The 16,918-nt window shown below is 41.2% G+C and overlaps 1 protein-coding gene, 16 non-coding genes and 2 pseudogenes across 17 annotated transcripts in view; all 19 read left to right on the forward strand.

Moving 5' to 3' along the window:
• LOC101882744 (NLR family CARD domain-containing protein 3-like) overlaps positions 1-16,918 on the forward strand; it is a 297,907-nt gene that overhangs the window by 252,331 nt on the left and 28,658 nt on the right. The gene's annotated exons all lie outside the window — the stretch shown is intronic.
• On the forward strand, positions 831-904 carry LOC137495118 (U6 spliceosomal RNA; annotated as a pseudogene).
• LOC137494766 (U6 spliceosomal RNA) lies at positions 3,729-3,835 on the forward strand. Its single transcript, XR_015484749.1, has one exon. It is a non-coding gene; the product is annotated as a U6 spliceosomal RNA (small nuclear RNA).
• On the forward strand, positions 4,258-4,364 carry LOC137494969 (U6 spliceosomal RNA). The gene has a single exon (XR_015485050.1). It is a non-coding gene; the product is annotated as a U6 spliceosomal RNA (small nuclear RNA).
• On the forward strand, positions 4,788-4,894 carry LOC137494780 (U6 spliceosomal RNA). The gene has a single exon (XR_015484902.1). It is a non-coding gene; the product is annotated as a U6 spliceosomal RNA (small nuclear RNA).
• On the forward strand, positions 5,313-5,419 carry LOC137494765 (U6 spliceosomal RNA). Its single transcript, XR_015484750.1, has one exon. It is a non-coding gene; the product is annotated as a U6 spliceosomal RNA (small nuclear RNA).
• On the forward strand, positions 5,838-5,944 carry LOC137494928 (U6 spliceosomal RNA). The gene has a single exon (XR_015484960.1). It is a non-coding gene; the product is annotated as a U6 spliceosomal RNA (small nuclear RNA).
• LOC137494764 (U6 spliceosomal RNA) lies at positions 6,367-6,473 on the forward strand. The gene has a single exon (XR_015489531.1). It is a non-coding gene; the product is annotated as a U6 spliceosomal RNA (small nuclear RNA).
• Positions 6,897-7,003, forward strand: LOC137494779 (U6 spliceosomal RNA). The gene has a single exon (XR_015484903.1). It is a non-coding gene; the product is annotated as a U6 spliceosomal RNA (small nuclear RNA).
• Positions 7,422-7,528, forward strand: LOC137494909 (U6 spliceosomal RNA). The gene has a single exon (XR_015484939.1). It is a non-coding gene; the product is annotated as a U6 spliceosomal RNA (small nuclear RNA).
• Positions 7,951-8,054, forward strand: LOC137495076 (U6 spliceosomal RNA). The gene has a single exon (XR_015485172.1). It is a non-coding gene; the product is annotated as a U6 spliceosomal RNA (small nuclear RNA).
• On the forward strand, positions 8,478-8,584 carry LOC137494594 (U6 spliceosomal RNA). The gene has a single exon (XR_015489542.1). It is a non-coding gene; the product is annotated as a U6 spliceosomal RNA (small nuclear RNA).
• LOC137495117 (U6 spliceosomal RNA) lies at positions 9,003-9,076 on the forward strand (annotated as a pseudogene).
• On the forward strand, positions 11,883-11,989 carry LOC137494763 (U6 spliceosomal RNA). Its single transcript, XR_015489554.1, has one exon. It is a non-coding gene; the product is annotated as a U6 spliceosomal RNA (small nuclear RNA).
• LOC137494593 (U6 spliceosomal RNA) lies at positions 12,413-12,519 on the forward strand. The gene has a single exon (XR_015489565.1). It is a non-coding gene; the product is annotated as a U6 spliceosomal RNA (small nuclear RNA).
• On the forward strand, positions 12,938-13,044 carry LOC137494927 (U6 spliceosomal RNA). The gene has a single exon (XR_015485011.1). It is a non-coding gene; the product is annotated as a U6 spliceosomal RNA (small nuclear RNA).
• Positions 13,468-13,574, forward strand: LOC137494901 (U6 spliceosomal RNA). The gene has a single exon (XR_015484924.1). It is a non-coding gene; the product is annotated as a U6 spliceosomal RNA (small nuclear RNA).
• Positions 13,983-14,089, forward strand: LOC137495062 (U6 spliceosomal RNA). The gene has a single exon (XR_015485153.1). It is a non-coding gene; the product is annotated as a U6 spliceosomal RNA (small nuclear RNA).
• On the forward strand, positions 14,510-14,616 carry LOC137495064 (U6 spliceosomal RNA). The gene has a single exon (XR_015485159.1). It is a non-coding gene; the product is annotated as a U6 spliceosomal RNA (small nuclear RNA).

A 16,918-nucleotide genomic window follows, 5' to 3' on the forward strand; every position in this document is an offset into this window, starting at 1 on the left:
TATGCTATCATAAAGCCCTAAAACATATACATGTATATATCTATTTTTTTGTCAAACAAAATAAAACATTTACAACAAAGCTTGTCGTCTTTATAGTCTATTTTGTCTCCTTTTTTAACTTCCTCTATCTACTGCACCGCTTTATAAATCTCGCTTCCTGGAGGTCCCGCCCAGCGGCCAATCGGAGCGCACGTTCAGTGGAACTTTCTCAAAGAGCCAACGGCACGCTACATGACATGACCAAATTCGGAAGCACGCTTTGTGGAACTTTGCGCCGACCAATACCGAGCCAGACTTCGGGCCAATCAGGAAGAAGGGAAAGTGGAACTGTGGAACAGGAAGGGAACCGAAGATTCTCCCGCAAGAGGCGAAAGGATGACACGCAAATCCGTGAAGTGCTCCATATTGCTGTTTTAGTGCGTGGGTAAAAGTACAGAAATGCAAAAAGACAAAAGGCTTTTCACGATTCCAAATGGTGCATGAGGATGAGTTTAGCAAATCGTGGGAGGTGCTGCTGGGTCAACTGGAAAGTCTACATGCATGGTGAAAACGAATGTGGGATGCTCTGATCGTTTGTTTTGTTGTGCTAATGCACTTCCAAAGCCCTTGCTTTAGTGGGACTTTGCCATAGGCTATCCTGACACTCTAATTTCCCCCTGTCCATAAACTTGGTGACCTACTGCATCAATCAGTGTGCCTAGCACTGACAGGGCCAAAGCTCTGTAGTGCACGGTATATAAGTGGGAACATGGCTCTTCGGGTCCCACCACCTTGAAGGAACATTGCTGGGACTCGAGGCGTACATATGCCCTGAGCCTGACCACTGGTCTGTGCTCGCTACGGTGGCACATATACTAAAATTGGATCGATACAGAGAAGATTAGCATGGCCCCTGCGAAAAGGAACCTGATGGATCTTCTCTGTCCCCACCCTGTGGCCCCCAGCAGTCCTCTCGACGTCACATGGCCTTAGACTGCAAGGTAGTGACCCCTGAACCCCACTGGGGTCACCTGAGACCTCGACAGGTGCTCATGCTTGCTGAAATTAATGAAATTACCCAATATGGTAAAAAAATCAAAGGCGGGAACTGGCATAATTAGCCATGTGCTTTCTGGGGTATGACAGGTGCATATTAATTAGCCATGTGCTGTAGACTGCTCTCATTGTATATCATATATTACATAATTTGAAAAAGAAAATCCATTTTAAATGAATTGAGTAACATAATAATAATAAGTATTATTTTTTAATAAATGTATTACATTATATTCAAATATAATTGTATGTTTATTTGCAACATAACTAAATATAGCTTTATTTGAATTGCATGTGAGTTAGATAAAATGTTTTTATAATTAGGACTTATATTTCACACCTTTTAAGAAATATAATATTTTTTAATAGTTCAATAATAAACATACTGAAATATTGACTTTTAAATGTTTTAGAATTTTGTCAATTATATTGACCGTAATGTTCAGGTAACTTATTTATTAATATTAAATAACACATAATAAAATATTTAAACAACTGATTAAACTAAATATAGTACCTAAAATATTAGGTTGTAGGATATAAGAAATATTACATTAAAATACTTTCAAATTTAAATTTCAGGCATTGATATTTAAATAGGTTTGTCATTTTTTTAAAGTTTAATAAATTACTTAAAAATTCAATTAAATATATTTTAAAATATTTCATTTACATCAATGTTTACAGTTATATTTACATATACACATATTATTTTTAGGTGTTACTGCATTTACATTGAACATTTACTTAAGTTTAATTTACAATATAATTTTATACCATTTTATTTTTACTGTTAGCTAAACTAGAGTTTATAACTTGTTTATGAATAATATACAGAACCCTAATATTACCATACTTTAAATTACACAATGATAACATTAAAGCAACCACATGAATATGTGTACGCAGTGTATTTTTGGAAGTTTAATTTTATCCTTCAACTCTTGTTTGCAATAAATGAATAGAAAACAATTATGAAAAGTGTAATATAAATATTGTGTAAAGTTATTCGAGTCACAACAGATAACTCACTCTTGGGACACTGTAGCTACTGAACAAATATCTTTAAAAAAAAAAGCTGAAATGTACACAGAGATTAGAAATAAAATAGAAAAATGTTTATTTACACAAAATAACTAAGTATTTATACTTTTAACATATTAGGGCAGTACAATATAGCATAAAATTATTTTATTATCACAACAGTTTATGCAATATTTAAAAAAAAAAAAAATCACAAACATATGATAAATTATTATTTTATAAACTACCTTCCCAGTAGTTGCTGCTCGGCTATTTGCTAGAGCAGCTCAAAGCATAACCCAGAGCTGAAAATAAACACTAATAGCAGAAGTTAAGAAGAAAAAAAAGAAAATGACAACAGCCAATAAGAGTCAAAATATCTTGCCTATTTGTTTTAAAGACTAAATGTTTGCACCTTTACAGTGTTTTTAGACTTAGACTTAATTTTTAAAATTAGTTATTTGCATCTGAACAATATCTTTTAACTGTTTAATATTATTAAGTAAATGATTTAATAACACAGATAAAACAATGCATTTTTGTAGGGAAATGTTATTTTAGAAATAATAGCATTTTCTATGCTATCATAAAGCCCTACAACTTGTACATGTATATTTATATTTGTTTTATACAAAATAAACATTTATTTTGCTTAGTTGTTTTAAAGACTAAATGTTTGCACCTTGACAGTGTTTTTAGACTTATAATTTTTAGAATTAGAGTTAATTGCATCTGAACAATATCTTTTAACCACTTAATATTATTAAGTAAATGATTTAATAACACAGAAAAAAATGCATTTTTCTAGGGAAATGTTATTTTAGAAATAATCGCGTTTTTCTATGCTATCATAAAGCCCTAAAACATATACATGTATATATCTATTTTTTGTCAAACAAAATAAACATTTACAACAACGCATGTCGTCTTTATAGTCTATTTTGTCTCCTTTTTTAACTTCCTCTTTCCACTGCACCGCTTTATAAATCGCGCTTCCTGGAGGTCCCGCCCAGCGGCCAATCGGAGCGCACGTTCAGTGGAACTTTCTCAAAAGAGCCAACGGCACGCTACATGACATGACCAAATTCGGAAGCACGCTTTGTGGAACTTTGCGCCGACCAATACCGAGCCAGACTTCGGGCCAATCAGGAAGAAGGGAAAGTGGAACTGTGGAACAGGAAGGGAACCGAAGATTCTCCCGCAAGAGGCGAAAGGATGACACGCAAATCCGTGAAGTGCTCCATATTGCTGTTTTAGTGCGTGGGTAAAAGTACAGAAATGCAAAAAGACAAAAGGCTTTTCACGATTCCAAATGGTGCATGAGGATGAGTTTAGCAAATCGTGGGAGGTGCTGCTGGGTCAACTGGAAAGTCTACATGCATGGTGAAAACGAATGTGGGATGCTCTGATCGTTTGTTTTGTTGTGCTAATGCACTTCCAAAGCCCTTGCTTTAGTGGGACTTTGCCATAGGCTATCCTGACACTCTAATTTCCCCCTGTCCATAAACTTGGTGACCTACTGCATCAATCAGTGTGCCTAGCACTGACAGGGCCAAAGCTCTGTAGTGCACGGTATATAAGTGGGAACATGGCTCTTCGGGTCCCACCACCTTGAAGGAACATTGCTGGGACTCGAGGCGTACATATGCCCTGAGCCTGACCGCTGGTCTGTGCTCGCTACGGTGGCACATATACTAAAATTGGATCGATACAGAGAAGATTAGCATGGCCCCTGCGAAAGGATGACACGCAAATCCGTGAAGCGCTCCATATTGCTGTTTTAGTGCGTGCGTAAAAGTACAGAAATGAAAAAGACAAAAGGCTTTTCACGATTCCAAATGGTGCATGAGGATGGGTTTAGCAAATCGTGGGAGGTGCTGCTGGGTCAACTGGAAAGTCTACATGCATGGTGAAAACGAATGTGGGATGCTTTGATCGTTTGCTTTGTTGTGCAACCAATGCACTTCCAAAGCCCTTGCTTTACTGGGACTTTGCCATAGGCTATCCTGACACTCTAATTTCCCCCTGTCCATAAACTTGGTGACCTACTGCATCAATCAGTGTGCCTAGCACTGACAGGGCCAAAGCTCTGTAGTGCACGGCATACAAGTGGGAACATTTCTCTCCAGGTCCCACCACCTTGGAGGAACATTGCTGGGACTCGAGGCGTACATATGCCCTGAGCCTGTCCACTCGTCCGTGCTCGCTACGGTGGCACATATACTAAAATTGGATCGATACAGAGAAGATTAGCATGGCCCCTGCGAAAGAATGACACGCAAATCCGTGAAGCGCTCCATATTGCTGTTTTAGTGCGTGGGTAAAAGTACAGAAATGCAAAAAGACAAAAGGCTTTTTACGATTCCAAATGTTGCATGAGGATGGGTTTAGCAAATCGTGGGAGGTGCTGCTGGGTCAACTGGAAAGTCTACATGCATGGTGAAAACGAATGTGGGATGCTTTGATCATTTGTTTTGTTGTGCAACCAATGCACTTCCAAAGCCCTTGCTTTACTGGGACTTTGCCATAGGCTATCCTGACACTCTAATTTCCCCCTGTCCATAAACTTGGTGACCTACTGCATCAATCAGTGTGCCTAGCACTGACAGGGCCAAAGCTCTGTAGTGCACGGCATACAAGTGGGAACATGGCTCTCCAGGTCCCACCACCTTGGAGGAACATTGCTGGGACTCGAGGCGTACATATGCCCTGAGCCTGACTGCTGATCTGTGCTCGCTACGGTGGCACATATACTAAAATTGGATCGATACAGAGAAGATTAGCATGGCCCCTGCGAAAGGATGACACGCAAATCTGTGAAGCGCTCCATATTGCTTTTTTAGTGTGTGGGTAAAAGTATAGAAATGAAAAAAGACAAAAGGCTTTTCACGTTTCCAAATGGTGCATGAGGATGTGTTTAGCAAATCGTGGGAGGTGCTGCTGGGTCAACTGGAAAGTCTACATGCATGGTGAAAACGAATGTGGGATGCTTTGATCATTTGTTTTGTTGTGCTAATGCACTTCCAAAGCCCTTGCTTTAGTGGGATTGCCATAGGCTATCGTGACACTCTAATTTCCCCCCGTCCATAAACTTGGTGACCTACTGCATCAATCAGTGTGCCTAACACTGACAGGGCCAAAGCTCTGTAGTGCACGGTATATAAGTGGGAACATGGCTCTTCGGGTCCCACCACCTTGAAGGAACATTGCTGGGACTCGAGGCGTACATATGCCCTGAGCCTGACCACTGGTCTGTGCTCGCTACGGTGGCACATATACTAAAATTGGATCGATACAGAGAAGATTAGCATGGCCCCTGCGAAAGGATGACACGCAAATCCGTGAAGCGCTCCATATTGCTGTTTTAGTGCGTGGGTAAAAGTACAGAAATGCAAAAAGACAAAAGGCTTTTCACGTTTCCAAATGGTGCATGACGATGGGTTTAGCAAATCGTGGGAGGTGCTGCTGGGTCAACTGGAAAGTCTACATGCATGGTGACAACGAATGTGGGATGCTTTGATCATTTGTTTTGTTGTGCTAATGCACTTCCAAAGCCCTTGCTTTAGTGGGATTGCCATAGGCTATCCTGACACTCTAATTTCCCCCCGTCCATAAACTTGGTGACCTACTGCATCAATCAGTGTGCCTAGCACTGACAGGGCCAAAGCTCTGTAGTGCACGGCATACAAGTGGGAACATGGCTCTCCGGTTCCCACCACCCTGGAGGAACATTGCTGGGACTCGAGGCGTACATATGCCCTGAGCCTGACCACTGGTCTGTGCTCGCTACGGTGGCACATATACTAAAATTGGATCGATACAGAGAAGATTAGCATGGCCCCTGCGAAAGGATGACACGCAAATCCGTGAAGCGCTCCATATAGCTGTTTTAGTGCGTGCGTAAAAGTACAGAAATGAAAAAGACAAAAGGCTTTTCACGATTCCAAATGGTGCATGAGGATGGGTTTAGCAAATCGTGGGAGGTGCTGCTGGGTCAACTGGAAAGTCTACATGCATGGTGAAAACGAATGTGGGATGCTTTGATCGTTTGCTTTGTTGTGCAACCAATGCACTTCCAAAGCCCTTGCTTTACTGGGACTTTGCCATAGGCTATCCTGACACTCTAATTTCCCCCTGTCCATAAACTTGGTGACCTACTGCATCAATCAGTGTGCCTAGCACTGACAGGGCCAAAGCTCTGTAGTGCACGGCATACAAGTGGGAACATGGCTCTCCAGGTCCCACCACCTTGGAGGAACATTGCTGGGACTCGAGGCGTACATATGCCCTAAGCCTGACTGCTGATCTGTGCTCGCTACGGTGGCACATATACTAAAATTGGATCGATACAGAGAAGATTAGCATGGCCCCTGCGAAAGGATGACACGCAAATCCGTGAAGCGCTCCATATTGCTGTTTTAGTGCGTGGGTAAAAGTACAGAAATGCAAAAAGACAAAAGGCTTTTTACGATTCCAAATGTTGCATGAGGATGGGTTTAGCAAATCGTGGGAGGTGCTGCTGGGTCAACTGGAAAGTCTACATGCATGGTGAAAACGAATGTGGGATGCTTTGATCATTTGTTTTGTTGTGCAACCAATGCACTTCCAAAGCCCTTGCTTTACTGGGACTTTGCCATAGGCTATCCTGACACTCTAATTTCCCCCTGTCCATAAACTTGGTGACCTACTGCATCAATCAGTGTGCCTAGCACTGACAGGGCCAAAGCTCTGTAGTGCACGGCATACAAGTGGGAACATGGCTCTCCAGGTCCCACCACCTTGGAGGAACATTGCTGGGACTCGAGGCGTACATATGCCCTGAGCCTGACTGCTGATCTGTGCTCGCTACGGTGGCACATATACTAAAATTGGATCGATACAGAGAAGATTAGCATGGCCCCTGCGAAAGGATGACACGCAAATCTGTGAAGCGCTCCATATTGCTTTTTTAGTGTGTGGGTAAAAGTATAGAAATGAAAAAAAACAAAAGGCTTTTCACGTTTCCAAATGGTGCATGAGGATGTGTTTAGCAAATCGTGGGAGGTGCTGCTGGGTCAACTGGAAAGTCTACATGCATGGTGAAAACGAATGTGGGATGCTTTGATCATTTGTTTTGTTGTGCTAATGCACTTCCAAAGCCCTTGCTTTAGTGGGATTGCCATAGGCTATCGTGACACTCTAATTTCCCCCCGTCCATAAACTTGGTGACCTACTGCATCAATCAGTGTGCCTAACACTGACAGGGCCAAAGCTCTGTAGTGCACGGTATATAAGTGGGAACATGGCTCTTCGGGTCCCACCACCTTGAAGGAACATTGCTGGGACTCGAGGCGTACATATGCCCTGAGCCTGACCACTGGTCTGTGCTCGCTACGGTGGCACATATACTAAAATTGGATCGATACAGAGAAGATTAGCATGGCCCCTGCGAAAGGATGATACGCAAATCCGTGAAGCGCTCCATATTGCTGTTTTAGTGCGTGGGTAAAAGTACAGAAATGAAAAAGACAAAAGGCTTTTCACGATTCCAAATGGTGCATGAGGATGGGTTTAGCAAATCGTGGGAGGTGCTGCTGGGTCAACTGGAAAGTCTACATGCATGGTGAAAACGAATGTGGGATGCTTTGATCGTTTGCTTTGTTGTGCAACCAATGCACTTCCAAAGCCCTTGCTTTACTGGGACTTTGCCATAGGCTATCCCGACACTCTAATTTCCCCCTGTCCATAAACTTGGTGACCTACTGCATCAATCAGTGTGCCTAGCACTGACAGGGCCAAAGCTCTGTAGTGCACGGCATACAAGTGGGAACATGGCTCTCCAGGTCCCACCACCTTGGAGGAACATTGCTGGGACTCGAGGCGTACATATGCCCTGAGCCTGTCCACTCGTCCGTGCTCGCTACGGTGGCACATATACTAAAATTGGATCGATACAGAGATTAGCATGGCCCCTGCGAAAGGATGACACGCAAATCCGTGAAGCGCTCCATATTGCTGTTTTAGTGCGTGGGTAAAAGTACAGAAATGATAAAAGACAAAAGGCTTTTCACGATTCCAAATGTTGCATGAGGATGGGTTTAGCAAATCGTGGGAGGTGCTGCTGGGTCAACTGGAAAGTCTACATGCATGGTGAAAACGAATGTGGGATGCTTTGATCATTTGTTTTGTTGTGCAACCAATGCACTTCCAAAGCCCTTGCTTTACTGGGACTTTGCCATAGGCTATCCTGACACTCTAATTTCCCCCTGTCCATAAACTTGGTGACCTACTGCATCAATCAGTGTGCCTAGCACTGACAGGGCCAAAGCTCTGTAGTGCACGGCATACAAGTGGGAACATGGCTCTCCAGGTCCCACCACCTTGGAGGAACATTGCTGGGACTCGAGGCGTACATATGCCCTGAGCCTGACTGCTGATCTGTGCTCGCTACGGTGGCACATATACTAAAATTGGATCGATACAGAGAAGATTAGCATGGCCCCTGCGAAAGGATGACACGCAAATCCGTGAAGCGCTCCATATTGCTTTTTTAGTGCGTGGGTAAAAGTACAGAAATGAAAAAAGACAAAAGGCTTTTCACGTTTCCAAATGGTGCATGACGATGGGTTTAGCAAATCGTGGGAGGTGCTGCTGGGTCAACTGGAAAGTCTACATACATGGTGACAACGAATGTGGGATGCTTTGATCATTTGTTTTGTTGTGCTAATGCACTTCCAAAGCCCTTGCTTTAGTGGGATTGCCATAGGCTATCCTGACACTCTAATTTCCCCCCAGCCATAAACTTGGTGACCTACTGCATCAATCAGTGTGCCTAGCACTGACAGGGCCAAAGCTCTGTAGTGCACGGCATACAAGTGGGAACATGGCTCTCCGGTTCCCACCACCCTGGAGGAACATTGCTGGGACTCGAGGCGTACATATGCCCTGAGCCTGACCACTGGTCTGTGCTCGCTACGGTGGCACATATACTAAAATTGGATCGATACAGAGAAGATTAGCATGGCCCCTGCGAAAAGGAACCTGATGGATCTTCTCTGTCCCCACCCTGTGGCCCCCAGCAGTCCTCTCGACGTCACATGGCCTTAGACTGCAGGGTAGTGACCCCTGAACCCCATTGGGGTCACCTGTAGCCTTGAAGGGTGCTCATGCTTGTTGAAATTAAACAAATTACCCAATATGGTAAAAAATCAAAGGCGGGAACTGGCATAATTAGCCATGTGCTTTCTGGGGTATGACAGGTGCATATTAATTAGCCATGTGCTGTAGACTGCTCTCATTGTATATCATATATTACATAATTTAAAAAAGAAAATCCATTTTAAATGAATTGAGTAACATATAATAATAAGTATGATTTTTTAATAAATGTATTACATTATATTCAAATATAATTCTATGTTTATTTGCAACATAACTAAATATAGCTTTTTTGAATTGCATGTCAGTTAGATAAAATGTTTTTATAATCAGGACTTATATTTTACACCTTTTAAGAAATAAAATATTTTAATAGTTTAATAATAAACATACTGAAATATTGACTTTTAAATGTTTTAGAATTTTGTCAATTATATTGACCGTAATGTTCAGGTAACTTATTTATTAATATTAAATAACACATAATAAAATATTTAAACAACTGATTAAACTAAATATAGTACCTAAAATATTAGGTTGTAGGATATAAGAAATATTATATTAAAATACTTTCAAATTTAAATTTCAGGCATTAATATTTAAATAGGTTTGTCAATTTTTTAAAGTTTAATAAATTATTTAAAAATTCAATTAAATATATTTTAAAATATTTCATTTACATCAATGTTTACAGTTATATTTACATATACACATATTATTTTTAGGTGTTACTGCATTTACATTGAACATTTACTCGAGTTTAATTTACAATATAATTTTATACCATTTTTATTTTAACTGTTAGCTAAACTACAGTTTATAACTTGTTTATGAATAATAAACAGAACCCTAATATTACCATCCTTTAAATTACACAATGATAACATTAAAGCAACCACATGAATATGTGTACGCAGTGTACTTTTGGAAGTTTTATTTTATCTTTCAACTCTTGTTTGCAATAAATGAATAGAAAAAAATTATGAAAAGTGTAATATAAATATTGTGTAAAGTTATTCGAGTCACAACAGATAACTCACTCTTGGGACACTGTAGCTACTGAACAAATATCTTTTAAAAAAAAAGCTGAAATGTACACAGAGATTAGAAATAAAATGTTTATTTACACAAAATATATAACCATTTATACTTTTAACATATTAGGGCAGTACAATATAGCGTAAAATTATTTTATTATCACAACAGTTTATGCAATATTTTAAAAAAAAAATAATCACAAACATATGATAAATTATTATTTTATAAACTACCTTCCCAGTAGTTGCTGCTCGGCTATTTGCTAGAGCAGCTCAAAGCTTAACCCAGAGCTGTAAATAAACACTAATAGCAGAAGTTAAGAAGAAAAAAGAAAATGACAACAGCCAATCAGAGTCAGAATATCTTGCCTATTTGTTTTAAAGACTAAATGTTTGCACCTTTACAGTGTTTTTAGACTTAGACTTAATTTTTAGAATTAGTTATTTGCATCTGAACAATATGTTTTAACTGTTTAATATTATTAAGTAAATGATTTAATAACACAGATAAAAAAATGCATTTTTGTAGGGAAATGTTATCTTAGAAATAATAGCATTTTCTATGCTATCATAAAGCCCTAAAACTTATACATGTATATATCTATTTGTTTTATACAAAATAAACATTTATCTTGCTTAATTGTTTTAAAGACTAAATGTTTGCACCTTGACAGTGTTTTTAGACTTATAATTTTTAGAATTAGAGTTAATTGCATCTAAACAATATTTTTCAACCCCTTAATATTATTAAGTAAATGATTTAATAACAGAAAAAAAATCATTTGTCTAGGAAAATGTTATTTTAGAAATAATCGCGATTTTCTATGCTATCATAAAGCCCTAAAACATATACATGTATATATCTATTTTTTGTAAAGCAAAATAAACATTTACAACAAAAGTGGTCGTCTTTATAGTCTGTTTTGTCTCCTTTTTAACTTCCTCTATCCACTGCACCGCTTTATAAATCGCGCTTCCTGGAGGTCCCGCCCAGCGGCCAATCGGAGCGCACGTTCAGTGGAACTTTCTCAAAGAGCCAACGGCACGCTACATGACATGACCAAATTCGGAAGCACGCTTTGTGGAACTTTGCGTCGACCAATCCCGAGCCAGACGTCGGGCCAATCAGGAAGAAGGGAAAGTGGAACTGTGGAACGGGAAGGGAACCGAAGATTCTCCCGCAAGAGGCGCAAGGATGACACGCAAATCCGTGAAGCGCTCCATATTGCTGTTTTAGTGCGTGGGTAAAAGTACAGAAATGCAAAAAGACAAAAGGCTTTTCACGATTCCAAATGGTGCATGAGGATGGGTTTAGGAACTCGTGGGAGGTGCTGCTGGGTCAACTGGAAAGTCTACATGCATGGTGAAAACGAATGTGGGATGCTTTGATCGTTTGTTTTGTTGTGCTAATGCACTTCCAAAGCCCTTGCTTTACTGGGACTTTGCCATAGGCTATCCTGACACTCTAATTTCCCCCTGTCCATAAACTTGGTGACCTACTGCATCAATCAGTGTGCCTAGCACTGACAGGACCAAAGCTCTGTAGTGCACGGCATACAAGTGGGAACATGGCTCTTCGGGTCCCACCACCTTGAAGGAACATTGCTGGGACTCGAGGTGTACATATGCCCTGAGCCTGACTGCTGATCTGTGCTCGCTACGGTGGCACATATACTAAAATTGGATCGATACAGAGAAGATTAGCATGGCCCCTGCGAAAGGATGACACGCAAATCCGTGAAGCGCTCCATATTGCTGTTTTAGTGCGTGGGTAAAAGTACAGAAATGAAAAAAGACAAAATGCTTTTCACGATTCCAAATGGTGCATGAGGATGGGTTTAGCAAATCGTGGGAGGTGCTGCTGGGTCAACTGGAAAGTCTACATGCATGGTGAAAACGAATGTGGGATGCTTTGATCGTTTGCTTTGTTGTGCAACCAATGCACTTCCAAAGCCCTTGCTTTACTGGGACTTTGCCATAGGCTATCCTGACACTCTAATTTCCCCCTGTCCATAAACTTGGTGACCTACTGCATCAATCAGTGTGCCTAGCACTGACAGGGCCAAAGCTCTGTAGTGCACGGCATACAAGTGGGAACATGGCTCTCCGGGTCCCACCACCTTGGAGGAACATTGCTGGGACTCGAGGCGTACATATGCCCTGAGCCTGACTGCTGATCTGTGCTCGCTACGGTGGCACATATACTAAAATTGGATCGATACAGAGAAGATTAGCATGGCCCCTGCGAAAGGATGACACGCAAATCCGTGAAGCGCTCCATATTGCTTTTTTAGTGCGTGGGTAAAAGTACAGAAATGAAAAAAGACAAAAGGCTTTTCACGTTTCCAAATGGTGCATGAGGATGGGTTTAGCAAATCGTGGGAGGTGCTGCTGGGTCAACTGGAAAGTCTACATGCATGGTGAAAACGAATGTGGGATGCTTTGATCATTTGTTTTGTTGTGCTAATGCACTTCCAAAGCCCTTGCTTTAGTGGGATTGCCATAGGCTATCGTGACACTCTAATTTCCCCCCGTCCATAAACTTGGTGACCTACTGCATCAATCAGTGTGCCTAGCACTGACAGGGCCAAAGCTCTGTAGTGCACGGTATATAAGTGGGAACATGGCTCTTCGGGTCCCACCACCTTGAAGGAACATTGCTGGGACTCGAGACGTACATATGCCCTGAGCCTGACCACTGGTCTGTGCTCGCTACGGTGGCACATATACTAAAATTGGATCGATACAGAGAAGATAAGCATGGCCCCTGCGAAAGGATGACACGCAAATCCGTGAAGCGCTCCATATTGCTGTTTTAGTGCGTGGGTAAAAGTACAGAAATGAAAAAAGACAAAAGGCTTTTCACGATTCCAAATGGTGCATGAGGATGGGTTTCACAAATCGTGGGAGGTGCTGCTGGGTCAACTGGAAAGTCTACATGCATGGTGAAAACGAATGTGGGATGCTTTGATCGTTTGCTTTGTTGTGCAACCAATGCACTTCCAAAGCCCTTGCTTTACTAGGACTTTGCCATAGGCTATCCTGACACTCTAATTTCCCCCTGTCCATAAACTTGGTGACCTACTGCATCAATCAGTGTGCCTAGCACTGACAGGGCCAAAGCTCTGTAGTGCACGGCATACAAGTGGGAACATGGCTCTCCAGGTCCCACCACCTTGGAGGAACATTGCTGGGACTCGAGGCGTACATATGCCCTGAGCCTGACTGCTGATCTGTGCACGCTACGGTGGCACATATACTAAAATTGGATCGATACAGAGAAGATTAGCATGGCCCCTGCGAAAGGATGACACGCAAATCCGTGAAGCGCTCCATATTGCTTTTTTAGTGCGTGGGTAAAAGTACAGAAATGAAAAAAGACAAAAGGCTTTTCACGTTTCCAAATGGTGCATGACGATGGGTTTAGCAAATCGTGGGAGGTGCTGCTGGGTCAACTGGAAAGTCTACATGCATGGTGACAACGAATGTGGGATGCTTTGATCATTTGTTTTGTTGTGCTAATGCACTTCCAAAGCCCTTGCTTTAGTGGGATTGCCATAGGCTATCCTGACACTCTAATTTCCCCCCGTCCATAAACTTGGTGACCTACTGCATCAATCAGTGTGCCTAGCACTGACAGGGCCAAAGCTCTGTAGTGCACGGCATACAAGTGGGAACATGGCTCTCCAGGTCCCACCACCTTGGAGGAACATTGCTGGGACTCGAGGCGTACATATGCCCTGAGCCTGAGTGCTCACTACGGTGGCACATATACTAAAATTGGATTGATACAGAGAAGATTAGCATGGTCCCTGCGAAAGGATGACACGCAAATGCGTTAAGCGATCCATATTGCTGTTTTAGTGCGTGGGTAAAAGTACAGAAATGCAAAAAGACAAAAGGCTTTTCACGATTCCAAATGGTGCATGAGGATGGGTTTAGCAAATCGTGGGAGGTGCTGCTGGGTCAACTGGAAAGTCTACATGCATGGTGAAAACGAATGTGGGATGCTTTGATCGTTTGTTTTGTTGTGCTAATGCACTTCCAAAGCCCTTGCTTTAGTGGGACTTTGCCATAGGCTATCCTGACACTCTAATTTCCCCCTGTCCATAAACTTGGTGACCTACTGCATCAATCAGTGTGCCTAGCACTGACAGGGCCAAAGCTCTGTAGTGCACGGCATACAAGTGGGAACATGGCTCTCCGGTTCCCACCACCCTGGAGGAACATTGCTGGGACTCGAGGCGTACATATGCCCTGAGCCTGACCGCTGGTCTGTGCTCGCTACGGTGGCACATATACTAAAATAGGATCGATACAGAGACGATTAGCATGGCCCCTGCGAAAGGATGACACGCAAATCCGTGAAGCACTCCATTCTGCTTTTTTAGTGCGTGGGTAAAAGTACAGAAATGAAAAAAGACAAAAGGCTTTTCACGATTCCAAATGGTGCATGAGGATGGATTTAGCAAATCGTGGGAGGTGCTGCTGGGTCAACTGGAAAGTCTACATGCATGGTGAAAATGAATGTGGGATGCTCTGATCGTTTGTTTTGTTGTGCTAATGCACTTCCAAAGCCCTTGCTTTAGTGGGACTTTGCCATAGGCTATCCTGACACTCTAATTTCCCCCCGTCCATAAACTTGGTGACCTACTGCATCAATCAGTGTGCCTAGCACTGACAGGGCCAAAGCTCTGTAAAGCACGGGATACAAGTGGGAACATGGCTCTAGGATAGAAAGGAGAAAAGACAAAAGGTTTTTTACGATTCCAAATGGTGCATGAGCAGGGTTTTAGCTGTTGGGATAGTTTACAGTTTAACCCAAAGAATGACCAGTCTGATAGATGAAGAAGAGCTAGAGTCAGAGATTCAAATAAATAAATAAATCAAGTTTACCTAAGATAGTTTGCAGTTTCATCATCAGAAGCCAGCTTCAACACTCGCAATAAGTTCCTAGGCTGCTCTGCTTACAATCACCAATCAATGACAATTATACTCTGACATAATGTCATTTCCAACTGAACACTGTGATTATCAGTTTTCATGGAACAGGCAGATAGCAGCTCATAGCTGATATCTAATGAGAGAGAAAGAGAGTTTTGAGCAATCCAGAACTGTTAATGTATGTTTACTCAATTTAAACATACATTAAACATAACATTAACTTCAATAACATAATTTTATTGTAATCTTTTACTCAAGCCCGTCCTAAAACATATAAAACAGAGTTGACATGCTTTTTCAAAGTAATGCTGTTACAGTCAACCACAGTTTTAGATCTTTCAGGGGTTAACTGCATCCATCAAAGTATTATTTCAACCCCCATTTATGTTACTTATATATTACTAAAAATATTTAAATCCAACCATAAAGCTGCTTGTTTGCACAGACTTACATGGCACATTTTTTATACAGACATGTCTCTGTTACTTTTACAGCCAAAAGTCAAAAGTCATGGTGAGGGCTAAATCAAGATAACAGTGCACTCACACAGAATCTTATCTTCTAAGACAAAACATACGCTATTCTTTACTCCCATAATGTTACTGTCAGTTTCTGTGCTTAGTTTTTGGCTACTAGACACTCAATATTTAGATTTTAGCTTTTCATTGACAATTAATTGCCAAAGGCATTTTTTATCTTAAAATCGGTTCTAAAATCATTTTAAACCTAAGAGCTTAGCTGAGCCATTTACTGCATTCTGCTCTCATCTGTTTCTTTTTATATCAGAGTTTAACACCAAAAGCAACAAGAAATTGAGAATGAAATCTTACTAACAGCGCTTAGCTTTTGCTTGATTAATCTGCAAACCATGCCAAGATGTGGAAACTGTCCAGATCGGTCCAATCCAGTTAGGGTCATATTTTTTTCGGGATTGCTCCTGGTGCATCATTGATCAATCAACCTCGCCCTAATATTTCTAGGTTTCTTGTCTGACTTTTGTGGCCACTACTATCTAATGGATACCGATTAAGATGTTATTTAAGAATTTATTTATTTATTTAACTATTTCTTTCCCTAATAATCTGACCTACTCTATTCTTAGGATTCGGGCCCTTTTGTCTGTGAAACAGCAAGATAGCAGTGGTGGAACTAAATACAATCTCGGGTTAATTTAGTCCACTACTAAATAAAAACCAGTCCAAGTTTTATCCCCGAGAATGTCCTAAAAGCCTCTTACACACCCGTCACTGAGTACTTAACTCTGGGTGGAGGAGGTACACCCCTTAACTACTGTTATACTTATTACTATCGTTATAGGTGTACCGCAAAATGCACCAGCTCACAAGGGGATTCCACACAAAGCTACCACAAAATTTTGCCTTTCATTCACGTCTGAATGAGAACCCAACAGCTTTCCGTTACTACCCACTACTCCACAGACCATCCCTAGTCTATAATATTTTAAATCTTTCTACATTTCTTTTTGTTGATTGATCAATGGTGTCACCAGTAAACAAGTGCCACGCGTCCATCAAAACTGTAGGGATAGTATACAGTTTAACCCAAAGAATGACCAGTCAGGTATATAAAAAAGAGCCAGAGTCAGAGATTTAAATAAATAAATCAAGTTTACAGAAGATAGTTTGCAGTTTCATCAGCTGAAACCAGCTTCAACTCTCGCAATCAGTTCCTAGGCTGCTCTGCTTACAATCACCAATCAATAACAATTATACTCTCACATA

This window comes from Danio rerio, chromosome 4 (assembly GCF_052040795.2).
Source record: "Danio rerio strain M-AB ecotype USA chromosome 4, GRCz13ab, whole genome shotgun sequence".
Classification (NCBI taxonomy): Eukaryota; Metazoa; Chordata; class Actinopteri; order Cypriniformes; family Danionidae; genus Danio; species Danio rerio.